This window comes from Pogona vitticeps, chromosome 1 (assembly GCF_051106095.1).
Source record: "Pogona vitticeps strain Pit_001003342236 chromosome 1, PviZW2.1, whole genome shotgun sequence".
NCBI classification, from domain to species: domain Eukaryota; kingdom Metazoa; phylum Chordata; class Lepidosauria; order Squamata; family Agamidae; genus Pogona; species Pogona vitticeps.
The window spans coordinates 257,154,215-257,181,201 of NC_135783.1; the positions used below are offsets into that span (position 1 = coordinate 257,154,215).

Genomic DNA, 26,987 nt, shown 5'->3' on the forward strand with positions numbered 1-26,987 from the left:
CAATCCTGATTGGTCCTCTTTGGATTTTTTTTTCTTCCATTCAGTATTTGTTGCAAACTAAAATGAAATTGTATGTATCCCTGTCAGGGTTGCCGAATCAGCAGCTTCCCATTCCCTTAGAAGTCAAATCCAAGGTCACAGGATAGGTCATTGTGATGTCAATGGTGTGGGTCTTTGTAAAACAACTGAAAAATAATGTGTGCAGAAGAAAGTGAAAAGGGTAACAAAGATTTATCTGCACTACCTCCTAAACAAATATTATGTGCACTACATACTACAAACTTCTTTCACTGGGCAGGCATCTTGGTGGCACATGGGAGTGAGGAGGAAGTGGCCAATGCAAATATCCCTATGCTTTAACATAACGATACACAGTAAGATCGAATTTTCTCTTTCTTCAGCCTCATTTGCTCAAGATCTGTCGCTTCACCTCAAGACTCAAGGAAACATATCAATTGCCTCAGAATTCTGCAATCTGAACTCCAGTACAGTTTCTTTGGGGTAACTTGATTGTGTGTGTGTGTGTGTGTGTGTGTGTGTGTGTGTGTGTGTGTGTGTGTGTGAGAGTGAGTGAGTGAGTGAGTGCGCGCGCACGTGCGTGCGTGCGTGCGTGTGTGTGTGTGTGTGTGTGTGTGTGTGTGTGTGTTTTAAAAAACCTGTATTTTACTCTTGGTGTGTCTGTGGTGATAATAATAATATAATAATAATTTTTCCGCAAAATTTAGTGGGCCTTGGGACTGGAAGGGTAAAATGGAATTTGAAAACTAAGGTGGAGAATGAGAGCAAGAAAATTCAGGGTTGGGGGCGTAGAAAGGAATCTGGGTGATATCATAGCCATGCTATTTAAAAGCAAAAGGGTGGTGGAATTCCTCACCTAATCCAACATCCCAACAGTTTAAGGGAAAACCATGATGTAATAAAAGATAACACTAAATCTAGGTACAAAGAAGATTGAAACTTTACTTCATAAAAAAGTCTCTCTGCACAAACTGTGTCCTGTGATCAAGACCATTAGCATTATTCTCTTAATGCTTAATTTGATGCTTGTGATTCATTGGGTGCTTTAAAATTTATGGTCATGAAAAAGAAGCCTGCCACAATCTCTGATTGGAATCTGCACAGAAAGGAGTTACTTCAGTAGCTCCTGATACAGAATTAGCTTGAAAATATCTACACTGCCATTACTAATCATTATAAAGCCACATTTTGTGATAATCTGTCAACAATAAGCCAATGTTCATGATTCCACTTAAAACTGAAACATATTTTTTGTTATAATTTCTGTAATAAACATAGTTCATTCTTTTTATGGCCAGGATGTTTTTAGGACATTACAACCAGCTGTTTGGTCATTTGAAGATTCCTTCTGGGATGCCTTACTGAAGTAAAAAGCCAGGAATGTATAGTTGGGGTGGTTTTGTTGTTGTTTAGTCGTTTAGTCGTGTATACTCTGTGACCCCATGGACCAGAGCACACCAGGCCCTCCTGTCTTCCACTGCCTCCTGGAGTTGGGTCAAATTCATGTTGGTAGCTTCAGAGACACTGTCCAACCATCTCATCCTCTGTCGTCCCCTTCTCCTCTTTCCTTCACACTTTCCTAACATCAAGGTCTTTTCCAGGGAATCGTCTCTTCTCATGAGATGGCCAAAGTATTGGAGCCTCAGCTTCAGGATCTGTCCTTCCATTGAGCACTCAGGGTTGATTTCCTTCAAAATGGATAGGTTTGTTCTCCTTGTAGTCCAGGGGACTCTCAAGAGCCTCCTCCAGCACCACAATTCAAAAGCATCAAATCTTTGGTGGTCATCTTTCTTTATGGTCCAGCTCTCACTTCCATACATCGCTACTGGAAAAACCACAGCTTTGACTATGTGGACCTTTGTCGGCAAGATGATGCCTCTGCTTTTTAAGATGCTGTCTAGGTTTCTTATTACTTTCCTCACAAGAAGCAGGTGTCTTTTAATTTCGGGGCCGCTGTCACCATCTGCAGTGATCAGGGAGCCCAAGAAAGTAATAATTAGGTACCCAAACAGAGAAACTACACCCTGGTGAAGTCAAGTGCAAGTTCAGTCCATCTTTGTTGTGAGAGGGTTATTTGCATTGGCCAGGGTTATAGTAGCTACCCCTTGCGTGCTCTGTAACTACAGGTCTGCCTTTACAATGAACTATTTTGACATTACCTGTTCAGAAACATCTCTCCCTGTGGGGATCTCCATGCAATTGAAAGATTGAAAAATCAGGTTCCTGGTTGTGTGGAGAGGCTTAATACAAGGATTTAAATCCTTTGCAGATTTAACTTTCCACAAAGGAGAGCTAGGGTTAAGGGGGTAAGGCTGGACTTCTTCTTTTGCTCATCTGAGTTTGGTCTGTTTTACTGAACATCTGAAATGATAGGATTATAGGAGATCCAAAGTTATGTTTGGACTATGACTCTCAGAATCCCCCAGCCATCATGGACCATGCTGGGTAGGGGATGTTGGGAACTGTAGTTCCCAAAATAATAGTCCGCTTGATGCCTCTATTTTGTCCAGAGTTCTTGGCATCTACAAGCAGGAATAATAATGGTTTGTCATTCAACAGGTATGGGGAACATACATCCCTCTAGAAGCTACTGCACTGCAATTCCTATCAGTCCTAGCCAGCATAATCAATGGTAAAGGATTATGGGATCTGTAATCCAATGGCTTTTGAAAGGTCACACATTTCCCATCTCTGCCATGCACACAATGTAATGATTCAAACCCTGGTTCACACATCTTTTGTAGGCTGTACATGCAACTGCCCATGGGGTTGTGTTTTTAGGTTTAGCAATATGATCATAGGTTGGGAGGAGAGAATGGCTGGAATGAATCCAATAAAAGCTATAATGAGCAAATGAAAGTCCAATAGTTTCCAAGCTTTTTAGAGCTCCTTCGGCAGAAAATGGAGATTAGAAATGTGATAGTGAAGTTGTAAAGCTAAGATTTCTCACTGCTGTTTAATTCTTGTGCTTCTAAACATATTTGCCATTGTTTTGTAGAGATACAGATCCAGAATATTGACTATGTTTCCAAAACCATTCCAGAGCTGTCTTTTGTCTTTCTTTCATCTATATATAAAAAAAGATGCTGAAATAATCAGTTGCTCCAGCCCTCTGACCCCAAAGAGAAAAAGGTATATAATGAAAACAATTCGGGGTGAAAATTATATTTTCCATGTGGACTGACTCCATCCAGTAGGCAGTTTTCATAAGAAGTTCCCCTCTCATGCATTTTGATAAGAAGTTCCCCTCTCATGCAAATTTTAATTCCTTACTAAATTTGGACTATGAGTGCCTTACTACAAAGCAGGTCACCATGGCTACAAGACTACCAGTCATACAGGAGGCTGTAGGCCACAATCCTGTTGCTTAGCATAAGACAAATCATAACATCCCCCATAGTAAACAAACATCCTCCCTCTCCTGTGATTTTTGGGGTGTACACATGCACCCACCAAGTCAGCCCTATTCCTAGTCCTACATGGCAAATGAACCTGGGACCTTCTGCATGGAAAGTACACACTCTGCTACTGAGTTGGAATGGCATTTTATTATAGGTCTTTTTTTAAAAAAAACTCTAAGAGACACTAGACTAGTAAAAGCTGAAGTTATCTTCCCTTTAACTTGAAGACAAGCTTGTACAAAGCAAAGCTACCCTTGTCAGAAAGGAGATGTGATCCCTACCCTATTCGAGTCTGCTCAAGAATTCCAGCCATCTCTTGTTATTCACAGTTATATTGCCATGGTTTTCAGCCTCCAGCCTTGGAATCACTCTTCACATTGGATGATACCACTGGAGAAGCAGTGCTTGCTTTTTTTTCATCTGCAATGAACTGAAATTCATCATCTAAGTGATCCAATTTGGCTATTAATACCAAAAGGTGTTGTGGCAAGTAAAATAATAGTTCTACTTAATAACACTATCTGCAAGTTATTTCTAGTTGGTGCCATTTTTACCCCTGTATATCCAGGTGTGTATGGAGAGCTACTTCCAGGATAATTACTAGGTAGCTGTAATGTTGTGGGGGGGGGGCTCATGCTGTCCACACAGGGTCCATACAAAGCTGGGGGTGGCACATGTGAGAATTATTGCATGCTTTAGGGATATATGAGAGAATTCTTGCCTGAAGCTCATCTGTGCCCTGATGGTACTAAGCAAAATAAAAGATAAACTTTGTTTTTTATTTACATGGGGATAAAGGAAGAGAGATCAACTCAGGCTATCAGACCTGAGCCATTCCTAAGCCTGTCAGACCAATTTTATCTCTGTTCCTACCCAGATGAAAAGGTAGATCTTATCTCACAATGATGTGATTAGACTTTTTTACAAATGGGCTGCAGACCTTCTGAATCAGTAGGCCACTTCTTCCTTCCCAGCATCTCAAGGATACTATTTACAGCCAGCTTAAGTGTGAAGAAAGGAGCAGAAATAATTCATTTAATGTATTCTTTATCAAACTGAGTGCACACTGATCCTTTGAATCAGGGGTGGGCCACCAGCATCTCTCATAATTCCACTTCAAAAACATTTTTAAAACAGTAAAAATGTTTTTGACCGTAAAAATGTGGGTCCTGATGGCAATGTTTAGAGTATATATTTTAATTGTATTTTAATTATGCTATCTTTTTCTACTGTATTTTAATTGTTGTAAGCCACACCATAGACCTTTGGGTAGTGTGGGTGGCATGTAATTTAAATAAATAAATAAATAAATAAATAAATAAATAAATAAATAAATAAATAAATAAATAAATAAATAAATAAATAAATTCCTTTAAAGAGAAATCCTATATAGAAGAATTTGCACTTCTAGAAAATAAGGCGAAAGCTATTTTGAAAGCACCAGGAAGAAATATATCACATGGGGTAGATGAGATACCAAAACAACTGTTCCAAGCCACAGAGAGTGAATCTGACAAAATTCTAAAAAGGACATGCCAACAAATATGGAAAACAAAACAATAGCCTTTGGACTGGAAATGTTCAATATACATTCCACTTACCAAGAGAGCAGATGCGAATGAATGCAATAACTACAGGAGCATTGTTCTAATTTTCCATGCAAGCAAAGTGATGCTCATAGTGTTGCAACCAAGTATTTTACCTGATATGGGGGAGAAATGCCAGATGTTCAAGCTAAATTCAAAAAACAAAGAGGCACTCAAGATCTTATTGCAAATATCCGCTGACTACTGGAGGACACCAAAGAATTTTGGATCACTCTAGGCTTTATAGACTACAGCAGTGCCTTTGACTCTAGATCATGACAAACAGTTGCTTGTTCTGAAAGAAAATGACGTACTTCAGCATTTGATTATCCTGATGCATAGCCTGTATCGTGGACAAGAAGCTACTGTTTGGACAGAATATATAGAGAAAGAATGGTTTCCAGCAAAGGTGTCAGACAAGGATGCATTTAAACTTGCTCCCTATTCAATCTTTATACAGAACATATCATATGGAAAGCTGGAGTAGACTCAGATGAAGGAGGAGTGAAAATTGGTGGAAGAAACATCAATAATTAAAGATATGCAGATAACACCATCTTAATGGCAGAAAGCAGCAATGAAATGACTTTTAGCAAAAGTGAAAGACAAAAGTGCCAAACTAACATTAAGAAGACAAAAATCCTGACTACAGAAGACCTACACAACTTTGACAATGAAAGAATTGAAATTGTTAAAGATGTTGTATGCCTTGATTCAATCAGTCCACATGGATATTGCAGTCAAGAAGGTAGAAAATGACTGAGACTCAGAAGGGCAGCAATGAATTAATTAGAAAAGATCATCAAATGTAACAGTGTGTCACTGGAGACCAAGACCAAGATCATTCACACTTTTATATTTACAGTCACCACGTATGGGTGTGAAAGCTAGACAGCAAAGAAAGCTTACAGAAAAAAATTGATTTGGTTTAAATGTGGCACTGAAAGAGAGCTTTGTGGATTCCCTGGACTGCCAGAAAGATGTACTGTATAAAGGGGTCCTGGATCAAATCAACCCTGAACAATCTCTGGAGACCAAAAAAAGCTGTCCTTCTTTGGCTGATGGTCCTGTATGGAGAATTAGTGCAGGGAAAGTGCCCCAGTGGGAGACCACAGCTGTGATACAAGGATATCTGCAAGCGGGATTTGAAGGCCTTGGAAATGGATCTCAACAGATGGGAAACCCGACATCTGAGCATTCAGCCTGTAGGCAGGTGGTGCAACATGGCCTCTTCCAATTTGCAGAGACCCTTGTCCAGCAGGCTGAGGCAAAAAGGCAGTCCCGAATCCAGCAAAATCAGGGAGCTGGACGGGACAGATCATATTTGTCTTCAGTGTGGAAGGGATTGTCATTCTTGAATTGGCCTTCTCAGCCACAATAGATGTTGTTCCAAGACCTCTATTCAGAGTATGTTATCATAGTCTCTTGAGATTGAAGGATGCCTACTAAACCTGCTTTGCACAAATCGTGAGAAGGGAAGATTCACTGGAAAAATAATAATGTTAGGAAAAGTTGAGGGCAGCAGGAAAAGAGGAAGATCAAATGTTTATACTAAACAGCCCTTCAATGGCTGAGGCCATTATCAAATGTTGCATCTGCTGTAATCCCTAGCTATATTTCCTTATTAACTACCCAGTGCCACCTGACAAGCCCCATAGGAGATTATGATACTGATTACCATATTGTTATCTATACCTTGGGATGAATTAAGTCACCAATCATTGTCATTGTTTACTGAACAATGCTTCTGGGAAGAAGAACTGTATCTGAACCAGCAATCTTAATGGTTATTGGTAGGTGTGAAATGCCACATCATCAACTAATTGTGGCCAGGAAACAGTCTCTTTGTTTTGGGGCCATGTATAACTGTATACAGTAAATATTTGCTATGCAGTCCCACTCTCATGTCTAAAGAAGTGGACTTGTTCAGGAAAGTTCACATTGAAATACAGCAGTTAATCTTTAAGGTGCCACAACGTTTTTGTCTTCTGTTTTGTTTTTTTGTGTTTTGTTTTTGCCTCACATTCTGATCCGTGACAGTGCATTAGACAAGAGAGCAGAACTATCACAGATCTCATTTTTTGTTTGTTTGTTCATAAGTAGTTCTGATTTGTTGGTAGGTCATTACAAACAATCTATTAAAACAACACAAACTACTAAACTCAACATGGAAGCAATTCAGTTTAGTTTGGTGTCCCCTGAGCTTAGTTTGTCCTCCTGGTAGCTTACCTTAGCATCTTCCTCAGCTTAAGTTCTCAATTCCCTCAAGTTAGATTTGTGCCTCTCACTTCAGTTTGGCTCCCCCTTCAGCATAGGCTGGAACCCCTCTCAGTTTACTTTGATGTCCATCCAGTTCAGCTTGGTAACCCCCCCCCCACCTCAGCTCAGTAAATGTTTGTTTTGTTGAATGTATTCTCAAAGGCTTTCACAGCCAGGATGTTTTGTTTTGTTCTTCTGTAGTTTTCTGATGTCATCTGCATATCTTTAATTACTGATGTTTCTTCTATGTATTTTCACTGTTCCTTCATCTGAATCTAGTCTATACGTTCAAGAAGGATTTCAAAAAGAAAGAGGCACTTGAGATCATATTGCAGATATCCACTGGCTACTGGAGAGTACCAAAAATTTCAGTAGGAGATCAATCTGTGCCTTTTAGACTACAGCAGAGCCTTTGACTGTGTTGATCAGTGGTTCCCAAATGTTTTTGGACTAAAACTCACAGAAGCCTTCACTAGGTGTGCTGGCCAGGATTTCTGGGAGTTGTAGTCCAATAACATCTGGGGACCCACAGTTGGAAACTAGTGGTGCAGATCATAAGAAATTATGGGTTGTTCTGAAAGAAATTGGTGTGACTCAGCACTGGATTGTCCTGATGAGTAACATATATAAGTTACCTATCAAGACAATGATGTATTCTGGGGAAAAAGCTACCATTAGAACATGATATGGAAAGACAGAACAGTTTCCTATAGGCAAAGGTGTAAGACAACAGATCCCATAATCTGTTCAGTCTGTATGCAGAACATGTTATACAGAAAGCCAGACAAGTCTCAGATAAAGGAGTATAAATTATTATATACTATAATAATTATTTACATAATAATATAATATAATGTAACATAACATAACATAACATGTGAGTCCTTCCTTGGTGCAAACTTATCTGTAGTCCTAGGAGGCAGCTGACCATTGATACCATAATTTATTTCTCCTGGAAATTGAATGAAAATGCCTTAACTCCAAACTAAGATATGTAGGAAAATCATCTATATCTTGTGGCATCTTAAAGACAAAATAAAAATAAAAATTGATGCAAGCTTTCTTGGAACGGATCTCTTTCAAAAGCTTATGCCAAAGAAAACATGATAATCTTCAGAATGCCAGATTATTCTTTATTCTTTCTGCTACCTTTCTGAACATCTAGGAAATTTGTACACATGTGGATTTTTTCTTCTTCTATTGTAGACATTTAGATTTTTCCTAGGCAGAAGATATATCTGTGGAGGAAATATTGGGGCTATGAAGCCTGAATTCAATGCTTTGAAGGCAGTGAGTATATAATAGTATACTCTCCAAGGCCAATCTCTCCTTTCACCACTTTCCTCTAAACCATGAGGTAGGATGGCCACTGCTCCCTCACCTCTTCACAAAAGAGAGGACATTTTCCATAGAATTTTGCACATGCTAATTTAGACTAGTATATACAAATAATATGAAAATTAAACTTTATTACTGTAATTTTAAGAGGAATATACTACTGCTCACCTTGTTCCACATGACTGTAATTAGGTATGACCACTTTTGCCAAAAATATGGAAAATGCTACAGGTGGTGTTGGGCTGACTGGCATTTTTTTTCTTTTTAACTGTACAGTGGGGTCTTGACTTAAGAACGGCTTGAGTTAAGAACATTTTGACTTAAGAACCACTCTCATAGGAAAATATTGACTTGACTTACATACTTAGATTTGAGTTAAGAACTGAAAAAAACCCACGTGGGAGGCAGGGAAAGTGCCAAATTTGAACTTTCAGTTAACTGTTGGCCAGTGAAAAGGGTGCCTGTCTGCTTCCTCACTCCTCCCAGCATTTAGAGAGTGGATTGGGAGACAGTCTTCCGACTGCCTGGTACTGTAACTGCCTGGACTGTATTTTCCCTGCCTTCCCTGAACATTTCTTGACCTAAGAAAAAAAGAAACAAAATATCCCCCTCTAGTGGTCGAAGGCGGAATAGCAGCTTCCCATTAGTTTCTATGGACGGAAAAGAGCAGATACGGATCAAATGGTTCTCAATGCATTCCTATGGGAAATGCAGATTTGACCTGAGAACTTTTTGACTTGAGAACCGCCTTCCAATACGGATTAAGTTCTCAAGTCAAGACCCCACTGTATGATGCAAAGAGAAATGTGAATCAACCTGGAGACCCACCTTCCAAAGCATAGTTTTTCTCTCCACCACTGGGGCTTCTACTAAAAAAAACCACACAGATCCATTTGAATTGGTTGAAGTGGTGTGATCACTTGAACCAGTCCAGAAAAGTATGATGACAGGGGAGGGGGGCAGAAAATACCACAGAACCATACACCCACTGCATGTCTAGCTACAGTTGCATTTCAAAGCAAGTGAGAAGGGGGAAATGAGTGAACTGAGGCAGGGGCAAAGACTAAGGCTGGCTCTTTGCAAATAATACCATTTATTTCTTTAAACAAACTAGCTAGTGACCAATTACACATCACCAAAATAGAGGGCAGGTTTTCAAATGAAGGACTGTCCTCCCTAAAGGAGGACATAAGGTCACCCAAGGGAGAAAGACAGGATGAGTAGGAACCAACAGCAGCCTTTGCTCATAGTGGGGAAGCCAAAATGGCTACAATGAGGTGGTAGATTTCTTCTTAGTGGGAGTTTTCTTTCTCATAGAAAAATACCTGCTCTTCTGCAGATAGCAAAATGTTTTGGGCTGGCCTTTCGTTCCCTGAAAGACATCATAGACAATATGTAGGCTGAAAGAGGATGGCGAAAAGTGGGGAGAGAACTGGCTTTAGTGTCTGCATTCCCTCAGACACATACACTTTGAGGTCTATTTTCCTCCCTTAGTTATGTATAGGCTAGAAACAGGGGTAAGAAATGGCCTGAATTAAAACTGAAAGCATGTTGATGTTGAAGAGAGGTGATGAGGCAGCTGAAACATCTGTGCTTAAATCTTAACATCAATTACCAGGCAAAGCAAACTAATTTATATAATTCCAGAGGCGAGAGAAACTGGTGTTGCATCACTCAGATGCCCACATTAGTTAAGAATTTTCCTTTTCCAGTCAGGGGCTGTCTTTAATGTCTGTATCTGACCTGTATGTTTCCCAGCCTCAAAGGAGGATTTCTCCCTATGGGGACTTAAAAGAGGTTTTCTGAATTTTCTCACCTAAGTCCTGACAGCTACAAGTTCATATCTGTGTTAAACACAGTGACGTTTAAGCACAACCTTGGCTTTCTATCATTCCCAGTATGGGGAATTTAAGCAATTTAATTGGAACAGGCTAGATCAGTCAATATATGGGCAGCTCCAGCCTGGGCTTATGAGGACAGTTGGTGCTGTAAGCTGAGTACTAGTCACCATCAAGTAAGGAGAGTGATCTGTATGTTAAGTTGGGAACTTTTGTAGAATTTTTTTTTAAAGACTTTTAAAATCAATTTGCCCACTGCCTTTATGTAATTTAAAGACAAGGAACACATGCACACATGGATGCACACAAACACCAATATAATAATAATTTTTAAAGCAGGTGAATTTTCCATGAAGTATGAAACTGCCACAGGATGATTTGAAGCTGATCTGGTGGCCTTCCATGAATTTCCAGTGTGCCTTTTGACCCAGTTTTCATTTCTCCTTTCTTCCCCTCCGAACGGGCATTATAGTTTTTCCTTAGCTCACAGAACTGCATGGAAGACTTTGAAGTATGGTCAACGGGGCCTTGAAAATACCAGAGAAACTTTTGATCTGCATTTTATCCTGCACTAGTGAGAAAAAGTAAATATGTTTGAATGACAACCAAGAAAGAGAGAAAGCGAATCTCAATTCTGCCTAGAGACTTTCCACAAACAGAAACTTGATTTATCAGGTAAATTATTGACTACAGAGTATCTTCTCAACTGGAAAATTAACTGGTACCTGGTATTTCCCTGCTTTTGGAAAAGAGTGCATATTTTTTTTCAAGGGGGGGGGTTAGTTTAAAACATTTTATTGAGATAATTTAGTATACTGATGAACAGGAATAGAGGAAGCTTCCTTTACTGAATCAGACCATTGGTTATTCTGGTTCAGTGCTATCTACACATTTATTGGTACTCAGTGTTTCTCTAGGATTTCAAACAGTTCTCTTTCCCAGCCCTCCCTAAAGATGCCAGTAATTGATCCTGGGACTTTCTTTTTGCTAAGTATGGGACAGAGCTACTGGGATTTTGGGCTACATTGTAGGCATGCAGGTACCAGGTGTGTAAAGAAATTGTCTCTACTATCCAGATATGTGGGATGGTGAAGATCTGTTTAAAATTTGTCTCCTTGTGGGACCTGATGCTGAACATTATTATCTGTTCCCATCAGGATTATGCGTAATCAACAAGGGACAAAAGTGATCTCAGACCACTTCCCTCTTGTAGTCTCTTTCGGTCTTTTTCCCAGTAGTTTTGCGTACAGGAATAAGAAATGGACACAATTGTATGGCATATCCAGTGCTTGGAAGTCATCTGTTCCTCTCAGTGCCAACCTATGGCATTTTACTCTTTGAGGTGACATGGGGAGAATGGCATTCCTTTTGCAAATAATAATGATGATGTGCTGTCAACTCAGTCCTGACTTATAGTGACTAGATATGAGTATGAACCATATCTGGTTCAGCAATTTGGCCCAGATTGGCCATGCTTACACAGGTGTTGTGTGGGTGCCATGTACTCTCCTCTCCTGCCTCCTCTGTGTGCTCACCTGAGTGATGCACACTTCCCTCCCCACCTCCTCAGTGTGACTGCCCACTCACCCATAGCAGCGTGCGCTTCCCTCCTCCACATCCTTCGGTGGCTTCCAAACTGTGGTTTCTGTCCATTTCTAATGGCAACCCTTCTCAGGGTTTTCCAGATAGAGTATACTCAGAAGTGGTTTACCATTCCCTTCCTCTGGGGGTGCCCTGAGACTATGTAGGTTGCCCTGGCCACTCAAAAGAGGCACCATAGGGAATCGAACTCCCAACATCTGCCTCTTCAACCAGATACCTAACTCACTGAGCCATCTAGCCAGCAAATAATATAACTGGCAAATAAAAATGGTGAGGCTTTTTGGCATAGTAAGTAACATTTACTTGTTACATCTCCCTTCGCTTTGAAAGGAGTTGCACAAGGAATTATTTTTTAGAAGTTGCTTTCCAGGGCCTGGAAATATTTACTGTACAAGTTCTAGATTCTATTGGAGGTTTAGTATTTAAAAAAATTATTAATAATAAAATGAAATCAGTCGGCTGTTTCCAGACTGACCGTTCTCAAATGATTATGAGCAGATGATTGGTAATTACGTTTCTGCTTATCTAACCCAATACTTTAACAACTACTTTTAAAAGAAAGACACAGTCCAGGTAAGAGGAAAAGACCCATTTTAAAGAGTTGACTACAGATACTGTCAGATTCTTGAGAGTTCGGACATAGGGAGCTATGAACTTTCATAGTATGTTGACTTATCTCGTAGCCCTATCTATGAGCAATCACATCAAAATACATCAGGGAGGCAGCCGTTAGCAGATCTAGCATGGTGGTAAAAACCACATCTGTCTTATGGTTGAAATAGGTAAGGAGAGGATCTTGGTAACAGCCTGAAAAGGATAAGACTCCCGGCCGTGCATCAAGATTTTGGAGATTCTCTGTGATGGACTTTTAGTGGAGTTTAAGTTCATAACTATTTTGCCATGATCATGCAGGAAATAACTAACATACATTCTTGGCTGTGTTGTGTGAGGATGATGGTAAGTATAATTCAACACATCTGGAGAGCAGTAGATTGTTTTCGCCCTTGCATGCTTATTTTAGCCCTCCCGGGATTCTGTGAGTGATGGTCCAAAAAGGTAACTTTTTCAAACTCTGCATCTAGCTGGCTGCTGCGTGACCAAAATGCTTAACTAGACAGGCCTTTGATCTGATCCTCTAGGCTCTTCTTGCATTCTTGAGCCATGAATACAATATGTTGCTGATGATATTTGGATTGATCCCATGTGGCTTCCAAATTGTGCATCTGTTATTGTGCAACCCGGACTACACCAGTGCTATCTGTAAGCAATGAAAATCTTTTAGTGGACGTGCTTGGTGCCTGCATGTTTATTGGGTTTTCTGTTGTCCTTCTTCAGAAGCTGAAGCTCTCCTTAATCCTGCAAGATGGAGCCTCACTGAAGTGATGTCTCATTGATTCACAGGGTGAGGATGCTTAACTGCTCTTTAACCAAGCTCAAAGGCTTTCCTGCAAAACTAATTTGTTAGGCAGCCTGCTTCCTTGCCAAAGAACATCTGAAGGAAACCTTATATTGAGTCAGATTCTACACTAAAAGGTTCCACCTAACTTAGCTCTATCTACTCTGACTAGCAGCAGCTTCTCAACAGTTCAGACACAGGCCTTCCCTAGTCTTATTGCTTGAGATCCTCTAACTGAGTAGTTCTTGATTTTTTTAATGTGTGTGAATTGGGATAAACAATTTCAGTAGTATTGATGGAACAAACAGACGGAAAGAAAAAGTCCATATATAATTGAAAATTGTGTTAATACAGCTAAGCGTATCTTTTAAATCTGTAATGTATAATATATGAAAATGGCAGTAGCATTATTGGAACACATTTGATAACAACAACTAAGACAAGCAAACAAATAATCCCTCATGATGTCCTGCATCCCACCTAGACTACTTGAGAACCACTTTTCTGAGGACTGAAATGAGAACTTTATGCATTGAATTATGTCCAGTTTAACCCTGTGCTAGGAGTCTTTATCAAACAGTCTCTGACAGAGGTTGAATAGTTTTGTGATTTAAGGACAGATCACATCTTTAGGGACTTTTTGCATGCTTCTCCCAGTTGACTCATTTCTACAGGAAGTAGAAAGACCTGTTTGCGAACTGTAGTCTTAATCTCATTTTGATAATATGCTTTTTTCTTTTCTTTTCTTTTCTTTTCTTTTCTTGTTTTTGCCTCTGGGAGGATCCTTCCTTCTTGATCCATGTGCATGGGGATACAAATGCGTCACGAGTTGCTTGTTGTGTTTATATAACTACAACTGTCAATTTGTGCTGGCATCATTTCCTTGCATACTCAGCTATCAGTTCTTAAATTTCCATTGGGAAGTTATAAAATGGAATTTATGCCCAGGGGAAGGTTGCTCAGGTTCCAAGACCCTGGCAGTGATCCAGAAGGGTTGGTTAACAGCACACGAACCAATGGGACATTCACTTTGCTACTGGGTCAGCTTGCTTGCACAGTTCTGAGGTGCTGACTTCCGATGACTAAGCAATGCTCCTTGGCAGTGAGGAACAATATGAATAAATAAGCAGAAAGTAAACTGCTCTTCTTTGTGGAGAAGAGTAAGAAGTAGCAAGGTACTCTCAGAGCAAAAACAGACAAGACACCAGCTTTGCAGTTAGAAGGTGATATAATATTCGCCATTCTAAAAGTCTTTTTTAAAAAGCTTTTGCATCTGTGTGGTCAAATTGCAAATTAGTCTCGAGTTTATCTGCCAGTGGTCAATGGCCAAACAGTTTACTGCTTTTTGCTGCTTTTTGGATTGTGAAATTTCATGTTAGAAGAAGTAAATGTGTTTTAACTCTTAAGTAAGCGCTTCCACTAACTGCAAAGCTGGTGTCTTGTTTGTTTCTGCCTCTACCAGCACTTGTAGGTACTAGTTGAGTTGTGACTCAGGGGTGCAAGAACCAGCTAAGACAGCTGGCTTTGCCAAGCCAATAAGAGCCAAGCCTTCTTGGGCCAAGGGTTTATAGAAGCAGAGATCTTGTGGGAGAGATGGAGCTGGTCCACAGCCTCCTGCAGAAGGATAAGGAGCTTCCATTCATCAGATTAGGCTCATGAGCGAGATGCCATTAAGTGATGACATTGATGCCATGCTACGAATTTGGTGAAGGTGACTGGGGTAGTTCTTTCCTTAGTTCTGTCACTGTATCTCTGTATCTCTCAGACCTTGGACTTTTCTCTGTGTAAGCATTTAGATTATTAGCATCTCCAGATTTCAGTAGCAACAATCAGATATGCCCAGAAGTCTGGATCATCTGATAGTTCTTCTTAGTGTATCTGGGTCTCAGGTTTCCTTTTGTTCAGAGATAAATAATAAGATTGCCAGGACAAAAAGCAGGAAAGGTTATGTTCTGGACTTAACAAATGCATTTTAAAACCAACACGAAACTTCTGCCTGCAACCTGTAATGGTAGTTACATTGTATAATATGTTTATTATTGAACAAATGCTGCTCTTGACCAAAATGCTAGCTGCTGGGTTTTTGAGGTCACGGAATGTGCCTCTCCAAACTGATACGATGTGTTTTCTGGATTCTGTTTACCAAACTCTGAAATCTGCTGCATGCTTTATCTGAAGTACTCCATGATCATATATACGCAAATCCCCTCATTATTCAGGTTGTTGTTCGCTACTGTGTTGCTCTTCGTCCTTGGCACAAGACATTTACACAGTCTCATGCACAAAGCTATTGTTTTGCAGACACCTCCAATGTAGATTTTGACTCCTTTTGTTGTTGTTGTTATTCGTTAGGGTGCCGTAAGCACTGCATACAGTAACAAGTTTACTTTCACACTGAGAAACAAATGATAACTATGTTTGCTGACCAAAGAGACAAAGGGAGGGCAGAAGAGCAACAGAAGTGGGAGATGATTGTGTTGCCTGGACTAATCTTAACCAGAAGATTGGGATCTTTTTTGCTTCCCAGGTCACCTTAAACCTAAAGACTTTGCAGAGAAGAGGGGGGCAAGAAACCCCAGTTGATTCACCTAGGATGAATCATGTATTTCTTTACCCAGATAACCTGTCACACAGGACGTTGCCTTGCACTAGGGCTGCAGAGAGGCAATAGTTTCTAAGAAAGCTGAAAACAGTTTAAGAGAAGCATTACATCCTACAGTGTGTACTGCACAGCAGAGCTTTGAGATGTTGCTTAGTGGTTACAGCTCCCAGAAACCCCATCTAGCATGGCCACAGGCAAGAAATTGTGTGAGCTATTGACGAAAAGGGTCTGCTGTGTCCCAAAGTTTGTTCTCATAAGAATACTCCACCATTGACCTATAACATTTTTTTTTAAAAAAATCATTTTTGGTCAAAGTTTATAGGGCTAAAGCAGGCACACAGTCAGTGGAGAGATGCACACACAGGCACACACATGCACACACAGATAGTCTCATAGTTGCTCCCAGTCACACAGGGTTTGCCAAGTCAAAGGTATAATCGGGGCAGAATGAAAAGCCACTTCTCTACATGCTCGATGTAAAGGCATTTCTGCCTCCAAGGAGCTATCTTTTTCACTAATCTAATAGGAGATAAATCTAATCTGTGGCAGGTAGATATGACACAATAGAAGAAGATGTATTCATTCCCATCACCTCATTGTAGGCTACCCTACTACTAGCACAAAAGCAGACACCTGTAAGATCAGTATCTTTATCTTCTTTTCTCCTCCAAGACCTCTTCCACATTTTCCCCCAAAGCCTCCAGTCAAGGCAGACTCCTTGGGAGATCTCACATTCATTTTATCTGCTAAAACAATCAACACTAGAAGAGTTATATTTACTACTACTTTGATCAGTTTAACAGAGATTCACAGGTGTGATCTCTGTTATTTGAGACTGTCTATAGACGCCAGTGTTGCTCACTGCCCAAAATTCAGAGTTGGCTCTCCTTTTATACTTCCTTCCTTTACAAGGTAGACAGAAACACAAGTTTCTTTTAGAAATTAGGAAAAGTCCATGTGATTCAGGATTACACAAATGCAAGAGTTGGTTGATACCTTTATTGAACCACTCAAAAAACACACAAATTGCAAGTTTTTGTGGGTAAAATCCCACTTCCTCTGTACAGCCTGAGGAAGTGGGATTTTACCCACAAAAGCTTGCATTTTGTATGTTTTGTAAGTGTTTCAATAAACCACTAAAACCTCTTGTAAGTTTCTTTTAGACGGCAGTTTTAGCTCACATATTGAGAGCTGAGACAACATTCTGATAAAGCATGTAGGCCCAGTTCTCCACAGCACTATCTGGGTATGCACAGGGAAATACCACTGACTTGAATGTTTCCCCATTTATGTGAACTGTCCTGTTCTGGATATCTAGCATGTATAGAATAAGTGTAGTGTAAAATCTTTCAAGCATCTTCAGTGGTGGGCAGAGTGAACTCTGTAGTATACAGGGTTCCAGGTATTCATGGAACATTCATCTAAGGTTCAAAACTATGTACAAAGATTAGAAATTACAAAATGGCCATTTTGTCAATCTGTGGTACACATTTCCAGAAGAGTAGCTGTGTTAGCTTGAATTCTGTCACATCAAAATCACCATGCCTTGTGGCACTTTAAAGATACACAAATTTCATTTGACATAAACTTTTGGTCCACTTCTTCAGAAGCATTTGAAGAAGTGGGCTGCAGTCCAGGAAAACCTGTGTCAAATATAGTTTGTTCACTTTCAAGGCATCCCAAGACTCTTTTTTTCTGTTTGAAATTTATTATTTATTTCATTTAACATATTTTTATCCTGCCTTTCTTCTTAAAAAGAACCCAAGGGGGCTCATATCATTAAAAAGACAATATGGTACAGTATGCTTAGTAATTCCTCTTCAATTTATTATATATTTATCTATTGATATTTAAAAAGTCAAGTCCCAACTTTCCACTGAGTATTTAAATAAGGAAAAGAATTGAGAACAGCCTTGTGCAAATGAAGAGGTGAGGGCAAGAGGCTGGAGGAACCTTGGTTCACATTTAACTGGGATTGATAGAAGCTGAGAGAAGCTTGAGTGATAAAGCAGATGTGACATTTGTAGCCCATAATTGGTCCCTGCAAAGCTTATTTTTCTTAAACAAAGGCAAGAAGAAAAGGGAGTTGGGTTGGGACAAGGTCATGGTGGAAGGGGGGGCTTTAATCCATTGCAGTTCTACATTGTAATGCGCCACCAATGTTATCAGGGCAAGCCCTTGGGGCAAAGGTCTAGGATCCCACTTAGCAGAATGGACAGGAAGACACCCAAATGGCAGGACTAAGTATGGAAATGATCTAGAGAACATAGTAGATCACTGGCCAGAAATATGTCAGTTTTGTCAAATGTTCCCAGCAGGATTATGAGTGATCCACAAGGGACAAAAGTGGATTTCAAGTCAAAGGAGAAAAGAGATTAATGAACTTCTAGGCTGTATGAACAGCAGCATAGGGTCCAGATCAAGGTAAGTGTTAACACAACTCTGTTCTGCTTGGGTCAGACTTTACCTGGAATACTGTATCCATTTTTAGGTGCCACAGTTTAGGAAGAGCTGGTACATGCCCACAGGTGGACAACCAAGATTGTAAAAGGCATGGAAACTGAAACCTGTGAAGAAAAGTTTCTTGTGACTTGTTTTATTTCTCTATTTATTTATAATCATATTGTTAATTTGGTGTTTTAGTCTATCTGCAAAATGCCCAGAATAGTGCATTGCACTAATTTGATGGTAAATGAATGAATGAATGAATGAATGAATGAAAGAGATTTGAGTGAAATGGGTACAATTAGCCAAGGAAAGAGAAGACTAAGAGCCAATAACAGAAGGACTTTCAACAGCAGAATGCATTGGCTTGAAAGGCGGTGGGGTCCTCATGCACGGGAGGTTAAACAGAGGCTGTAGGGCCAATCTTTTAGGGATGCTTTGGCAGTTGCTTTTCTTTATTGGCAGAGGGCTGGACTAGATGGCAGTTTCTCTTGCAACTCACCAATTCCATGGTACTTTGAAATGCAGCAATACTAGGTTACCACTTTATCATAAGTAAAATAATAGACATTGGCATCTTACGAGCGCCCTTCCTTATAAGACCTTAACGGCTGTACTCCCTGTGCCTATGAATTATAATAGGAAGGAAGTTTCTGTTACTGTTTTGTCTACATCAGGGCAAAATCTGTAACAAACATTGCATTGTGTTTGACCTCTGTGGTGTCTCTAAGTGTTACCCGCCATGTCCTTCACTTAGGTGTCGTTCACTTGTATGGAGGGAGGAAGTGGGTGTACTTTGGTATAGTGTGAAGGCAAGGCCAGTCCTTACCCTGTGACCTTGACACAGGAGCATCCTACCCTTAACTAATGCGAATCCTGCAAGTATAATGCACGAGGTCTTTGCATGCAGAACAATGCAGAATTGTACAACCCAGCAGTTTGTGTAGCCTTCCTAAACCCTTTGTCACCGTAGATAGCATGGAGAAGCCAGTGGTAGTCAATAATAAATAATCATGTGCCACCAAGTCAGCTGGCAACTATTTCCCAAACAGAGAATACTCAGGAATGGCTTACCACAGTTTGCCACACAAGGCCACACAATCTGACTCTACTCACAGGAGGCACAGGAGGGAATCGAACTCCCAGCTTCTGGCTCTGCAGCCAGATACGTAAACCACTGCACTATCCAGCCAGCTAGAAATATTACTGGTTCTCAACGAGCATAGCCGTTCTGTATTACAGAACGTAGTAAAGTTACGGTTCAAGACTAACAGTGTCCCTGGTTTCTGAGGGATTTTTGTGGTCCAAAGCTGCCTCTTCCAAGCTCTACATATTATTGCTGCTTTATAGATAGGACAGTAAGTCAATAAAACAAGCCAGCCTGCCCAGTTCCAAGATTCAGCACAAAGATTCGGATATGGTTAAAGCCAGCAAGTAAAATCAGATGCTTTACTGGAGCACATCCACAGACATCAGTGGCACCGCTCTGGATTTATGCAAGTGTAAACAATATCCAGGCTCAGTCTAATGAGTCCAACTTGCCAGTCATCGTACTTCCTATGCATTTGGATGTTTGTTTGTTTTTAATCCCAACAACAACATGTTTTTCCTTTCATGAAGCATGGATTTCATTTCCACTTTGGCGAGCACATCTATGTGTCGTGCCATGCAGCATTTGCTACTGATCAGGACTCAGAAGGGCCATGGCCCAGATAGGAGCTTTGACATCCAAGCACAGTCTAGCATGCCTCTGGTGTCCTGGTTAGTTGTCTTTTCGTTACCTTTTGCACCATCTGCTGGCCGTGCTTAGGAATGCAAATGGGACGTTTAAAAAGCTAGTATGAAGAATCCTGCACTCAGACTCGAGGTCCTAGGACATGCCAGTTGCTGCCACTCCAGCTGCGTCAGAGATGTGTGATTGTACTGCTTCCTGAAAAGTAGAGCTTAGATGCCCAGAGACAAACTGGCCATACTGTACGTTATTCAGGAATGGGATGTTACAGTATATTAGCAACTACTGTTACCTGATCAGTCAGTAGAGCAGTTCACTTATCCCTATCCATGACTGCCTGGCTGGGCAGTGAATCACAGATGCCTCACAGCCATCTTTTGTCCACTGGAACAAAAGTACTGTTTGCAGATCAGAGTGGAAGCTTCCTGTGGTCGAGAAAGTATGTTGTGCACCTTGGGGAAAAATATAATCCCTACACACTTTTCAGAGTACAAAAGGGTTTCCGAATCAGTTTTGCAATCTAGTTGTAACCATGCAGCCTTCTTCATTTCAGTGGGTCTTGGTTCTACATAATGCTTGGGTAGGACTGATTTCCTAAGTTACCATCATACTAGTTGTCCGCAGGATCCCACTCCAAGCAGCAGGGAAGGAAAGGGGGCAAAATTCACAATAAGGTCCAAACAGTTGATCTTAGGCAAATTCAAAGTTTTTTAAAAATCATGTATTTTAAGACCATTTGTCAAGGTTTGCTGTGCAAACAGCTTCTCATAATAAGAGTGACAGTAGGAGCCATATAGATATTTCTGCAGAGCATTTGCAAGAGGTCTGAACTGCAGAGAGAGGGCTGTTCCTCGAGCACCTCCTAAATTGTGTCCCTTGATGTAGGCCATAGGTTTCCAAAATGGTCTATATGGAATCCCAGGGGTCGATTTCGATTTGCAAGGGGTCCACATCAGAGAAAAAATGGAGGTGCACGAGATGTAAATGGGGGTCTATGTGAGCAGATCCCATTAGGCCGATCATAATAAATACTGTATTAGGTGATCCATAATTGCACCAAACACAGATTCTGTGTACATAATATTTCATAATATTATTTAATTAGGTACTATGTATTGTGCTGTGCTACATTCATGTGTAAGTTTGTAAAATTATTGGTAAAATTTTATGGTAAATGTCGGTGTGTTGTAAATGGGATCAATGGCATTTTGTCATTTCTCATTACTGAGCTATATGGACACACATCGCGTGCGGACATACTTGTTTAGACTTGTATCAAAGCTTTGCACAGACTTGTTTGATTCATAATTGATAAATAAGAGTGGCAGACACATTCAGTTGCCTTCTGAGTTTTGAGAAGAAAAGTGGCTTAAAATACATTCAAAAATATAGATAGAAAATAGGTAAAAGCCAAATGAATCAAAATCATCTTCTTTAGGAGTGCTTAAGAAAAGTAAGTACAAAATTTTGTACATATTTTGTAGTTGTTAGAATTGCATAGAGCTGTATACTTATTTTTGTGGACATTTCAATATTTTTAAAGTATTTTTTACATGGTGAGCTGGAGGTGCCTATGCTCACCATGTTAAAATAAGAAACTTTAAGGTACATTTATTCAGAGACTGTTAGTGATAAACATCTGAAACTTTTGCAACATGATACTGATTAGTTTATAAGATTTTAATGCAGCAATATTAATATTTCTGACTTTGTTTGGTATGATTTTTTTAATTAAAAGCCATTTTTAAACAAAAATATGAATTTTTAAAAGAATTTCATCATTTTTACCAAATATTTTCATTTTCCTACATTTTTCCTCTTCTTGAAAACATGACAATTAAATCGTTGCATCGTCACTACAAGCAGTCTTCACACTCGAAGTATAACTGTTGCCAACAATACATCTGTTCAGTAAAATGAAATCATACAAACACATGACTTTTTAAAAAATTCTCAACATTTGTCTCATAGAAAAACAGAATAAGCAACCTTAACGCAGAAAACGTGTCTAAGAATAGGATATAATGTAGTCCAGAAACAAAAAATCCAATGTACTCACGGGATGAAGTCAAAAGCACTCAGCAGCAACGCCCACTTTTGCCCCAGCCATGCCTTGTATTAAAATGCATGCTGCAGGCAACTATAAAAACTGTAATAATTCCATTTCTAGGGCAGATAGAACAATGAAACAAAGTTTGCCAGAAAACGCAAAGTTTGATTTTATTTTTAAGATTAAAAATGGTAATTTTTTTCGATTTTGACCCCCTCCAGCTCCCCTTAAAATATTTAGAAATGTTTTACTAGTATATTACAGTATAGATACTGGAAAAGTCAATTTACCAAACTCCATTGAATGAGCACGAAGTTTTCCATTATGGTGTAAAAAATATTTTCAGTATTACCAAAAACTGTTTCAAAAATATTTGTGTGCTGTCTGGACATGAATCAAGTTTGAATTGCTCTGTCTTAGCATATTTAAATAACTTCAGTTTTGTTCACAGTTAACTTCTACCCAGAATGGTTGAAGCTAAGAAGAAATGTAGGCAGTATAGCGTTGAATATTTGAAGTTTGGCTTCATTGCATTGCTGTCGGACAAACATCTGCCCATGTGCCTTTTGTGCAACAGAGTTTTAAGTAATGATGCTATGAAGCCATCCAAGCTAGAGCATCATTTGCAAAAGTGTCACCCTGATGAGAGAACAAAAGATTTGACATACTTTCAATTTTAAAGTAAAAGTTTAAAGCACTGAAAGAAAAACTTCAGAAGAGAACCAAGGTGAACAGTATGTTCGCTTCAATGTCAAAAAGAGACAGTGATGGATTGCGAGCTTTTTACAATATCTCATAGCAAAATCTGGAAAGTCTCATACTATCGAGGAACAGCTGATCCTGCCAGCCATTGAAGAGGTTTTAAAAACTGTTCTACACAAGCCTGCATATGATATACTCAAAAGAATTCCTTTGAGCAACAATACAGTTCAAAGACGCATTGATGAAATGAGCCATGATGTTGAAAGCTTCTTGAGCAATTATCTGCAAATGAACCATTTTTTTCTATTCAACTGAATGAGTCAATGTTATATGGGAATGAAACACTATTATTGCATATGTTCGTTTTGCTATGGGTCAAGAAATCCACGAAGATCTGCTATTTGCGAGAACTTTGACAACCGATACTAAAGGCAAATCAATATTCAAAGTTTTGAAAGATTATTTCATGGAAAAAGCAATCCCTTTATCAAATATAGTTTCGGCGGCAGCAGATGGAGCACCAGCTATGTTTGGGCGCATCAAGGTTTTATGATCCATTTAAAACAAAACGTACCAGGGTTGTTTACAATTCACTGCGTTATTCACTGACAACATTTAGTAGCTAAAAATCTGAGTGCTAGATTGCATCAATCTCTTCCATTCATCATAAACGCAGTAAACAAGATCTGTGGCAACAAATTGAATTTTAGATTATTTGCGCAATTGTGTGAGATGAGGACTTTCATCAATTACTCCTTCACACCAAAGTACGCTGGCTGTCGAAAGGCTTATGTCTGACAATATTTTTTTTTCACTTTTTGAGACTGTTTTAGAGTTTTTGGATGCTAAAGATCCTATTTTGAAAGAAAATGTAATCAAATGGAAACCAGACATTGCTTACTTAACGGATTTGTTTAGTAAGTTTAATGAGATTAGCTTGCAGTTACAAGGTGACAATCTAAATTTAATAAAAACAAAGTCTATCATTGCATCTTTTCTTGCCAGAATGAATCTGATGAAGCAAAATATTGGACTACATGAATTTTCCCAGTTCCCCAACTTGTCGTTGACAAACGTCCATGATGATGACATTTTGGTCTATGTTCAACATTTACAGATCCTTCACATGGACTTTAAAACCAGATTTGACAATGTGTTGAATATGGAAATAACACAGTAGATTATCAATCCATATGGTGAAATTGAAGAGTCGGATGTCATATTGCAAGAAGAACTGGCCGGAATAAGCACTAACGAAGAAATAAAGGTAAAGTTCAACAAGGGGTATCAGCAATTCTGGCTTCAGAAAGATATACCTGTTGTTTATCCTGCATTATGGACTATTGCAAGAAAGTTTTTGATAGCTTTTCCATCTTCATCCCTCATGGAAAAGGGTTTTAGTGCAGTTTCCAATCTTCTTGCAAAAAAGGCATATCACTGAACATGGAGATTTAAGATTATACCTAACTAATTTCAAACCAAATATTGAAAACCTGTTGTCAGACCATCAGGTTCATCCCTCTCATTAACATCATTAGCTGTGTTTTAATCTATTAATTTTACTAAGTTCTGATTTTTTTTCATTCCAAATACAAATATTTAGTTGCATTTTGTGTTTTTTCAGTGAAGGTACAGTATGAACAAAAATTGTAGGTTTTTTCTACACTTGTGCACTCTTTCAAAAAACCCTTAAAACACATCTGAAGTTAATAGGTTTAGGAAAATATGATATTAGGTAGGCAGGGGGTCTATGGAAAACAAATAGTTTGGCAAGTGGTCTACGGGGCGAAAAAGTTTGGGGACCTATGATGTAGACAATTCCAATGAACTGTAATTGTTGAGTGCCATTGAAGTGTGCTTCACAGGCTAGCAGGGAATAAACAGCATACAGAGATTAAGCATTTCATACTCCATTTGAATTTTAGTCTTCCTCTTCTATAATTACATAGGTGTGAAATAAATAGAAGGTCTTACTGGAACCAGTTTTGCACAAGGATGTATTGGAGCAATTCATTCATGAAATAGAATGGCAACCTTCAAATGTTCAAACAAAAAGTTACACACAAGCTAATTAAGAATGATAGGGGACAAAGCATGTAAACATATATTGGAGTAAATGTAAATGATTGTCTTGAATTGTGTAGACCTTAGTAGCATCGACATCCCATCTGCAGGCAGCTGAGTTTCTGCAATGCTATGCATTCACAATTTTGTGTCAAAGCTCCTAACAGATGCCACAGTTCTTTGCTGGGGTAGCTTCCCAATTTAGAAAGCATCCGGTTTGTGCACATTTCCAACAGAGAAGTGGTGTTGTTTCTTGCAGCAAAACCAGTGTATGGTCCTGTAACACTTTCAAGATTAATAAATGCATGGGTTGCTACAGACTATAGTCCACTTCATCAGTCATTGTTTGAAAGCATGCAAGGGGTTCAAACATTTCACAGTTCGGAAAAGGGAGTGTCTGTTTTCAGGAGCTATCCAGATGCCTTTACCCAGAAATCTTTCATCCCATTACAATCCTTTTTGTTCACTACAAGTTCTGTAACAATTCCACATTTGGCAAGAATCCAGACAGGAGTTCAGGGTAAAATGTGGAAGCAACTTTATGTCAAACAAGTGTTACTACACAAAACTCACTACAATGTGCAGATGATGTGTTTTGATCAAAGAATCTGAACTGTCAGGACAAAGTTTTGAACCTTTTGGGGGCATAAGCTGAAAATGAAGACCGAAAAAGACCCCGAAAGGCCTTTCTTTGTGCCATGTAACCCAAAGCCTCATTGTTGAGTAACTGGAAGAGTAAAGTGCAAAGGGAGCAGAGGAATTGCAGCAACCTAAGACATCGCCCAGTGTCCCCAGTGTGAGGTCACTGATTATTCCAAAGAAAAGAGAGTGCTGGCAGGGCGTTTTCTGCAGTGGCTTTAGACTTTGGAATTCTGGCCCTGGGGCCCTTTGCTGACACAGCCCTAAGCCAGGGGTTCTTCAGGGAAATGGAGAGTGGCACAGCGGAGGCTGACCTTCCAGGCAAGCATGCCCAGCATGAGTCACGCCCAGTGGTTTGAAATACTGCTACTCAACTGTGCGCTGCCATTCACATGTTTGTCTCATGCCTTGGTGTCATTTTCAGGGTGGGCACTGGAGGGAGGGGGTTGTTGCCAGGGCCTCCACTCTCAACATTCTCAGGAGTGGCCCCGGCCACAGTTGGCCTGGCAGCCCCTCCTCCCAAGTGGGGAGACCATGGGGATGAATACATACCTCACCTTTCACAGAATGAGGGGGCAGTGGGTGCGTCTCTCCCACCACCACCCACCAACTATTTGAGATGTTTCATCTGCTGAGGGATAGAATAGGAAAGACAGCACAGCAAAGCACAGAGGTGGCCAGGAATTCATGGCCAGGCCCAAGTGTACAACATAATAACCTGCTGCTGTCAGCATCCATGCTGCAGATTGGAACTGTTACCCCAGTTGGCCAGTCCCTTTAAGAGGCAGATTCAGAAGGCCTCACTGCTAGCAGGTCTTGTGAAAGGAAGAGAAGGCGATGTTTTCACTTTGGGAGCAGAACCTAAGAAGAACCAATGGGGCTTACTATTTCATCTTCTCAGAGACAAGGACTGTTCTGGGCCCATTCAGTTCCATTTATGTCTTTCTACATTCAGATATTGCTCTGAGTTCCAGGAGAGTTTTTTTTGGGGGGGGGGTTAAAGAAGTAATATTAGTTGAAGGTATCTGTGTGGTGAGGTGTCCTGAGCACTGGGTTGGGGCTTGGGAGAACCAGGCCCAGCTCTCCACAGATCCACACGATTCACCGGATGAGCTAGGGCCACTCATTCTCTCTGTCTAACTTCCCTCGTAAGTTTGTTGTGAACAGAAAGTGGAAAGGAGGAGGAAAGCCTGGTTGCTCCCTGTGAACTCACTACAGGAACCATGGGACACAAAGGTAAGAAATTAATAATTGTGCTGTTTCACATATAACGAAACAGCCTAACATCGATTCCTGTTGGGACTTAAGGAGGGTG

The 26,987-nt window shown here is 39.9% G+C and overlaps 1 long non-coding RNA gene across 1 annotated transcript in view; it reads left to right on the plus strand.

The window, feature by feature from the left end:
* Positions 1 to 14,241, plus strand: part of LOC140703088 (uncharacterized) — a 32,751-nt gene extending 18,510 nt beyond the window's left edge. Inside the window, exon 4 of the long non-coding RNA XR_013540765.1 lies at positions 402 to 14,241. This is a non-coding gene — a long non-coding RNA (uncharacterized LOC140703088). The remainder of the gene's footprint in view (positions 1 to 401) is intronic.
* Positions 14,242 to 26,987: the final 12,746 nt, after the last annotated feature.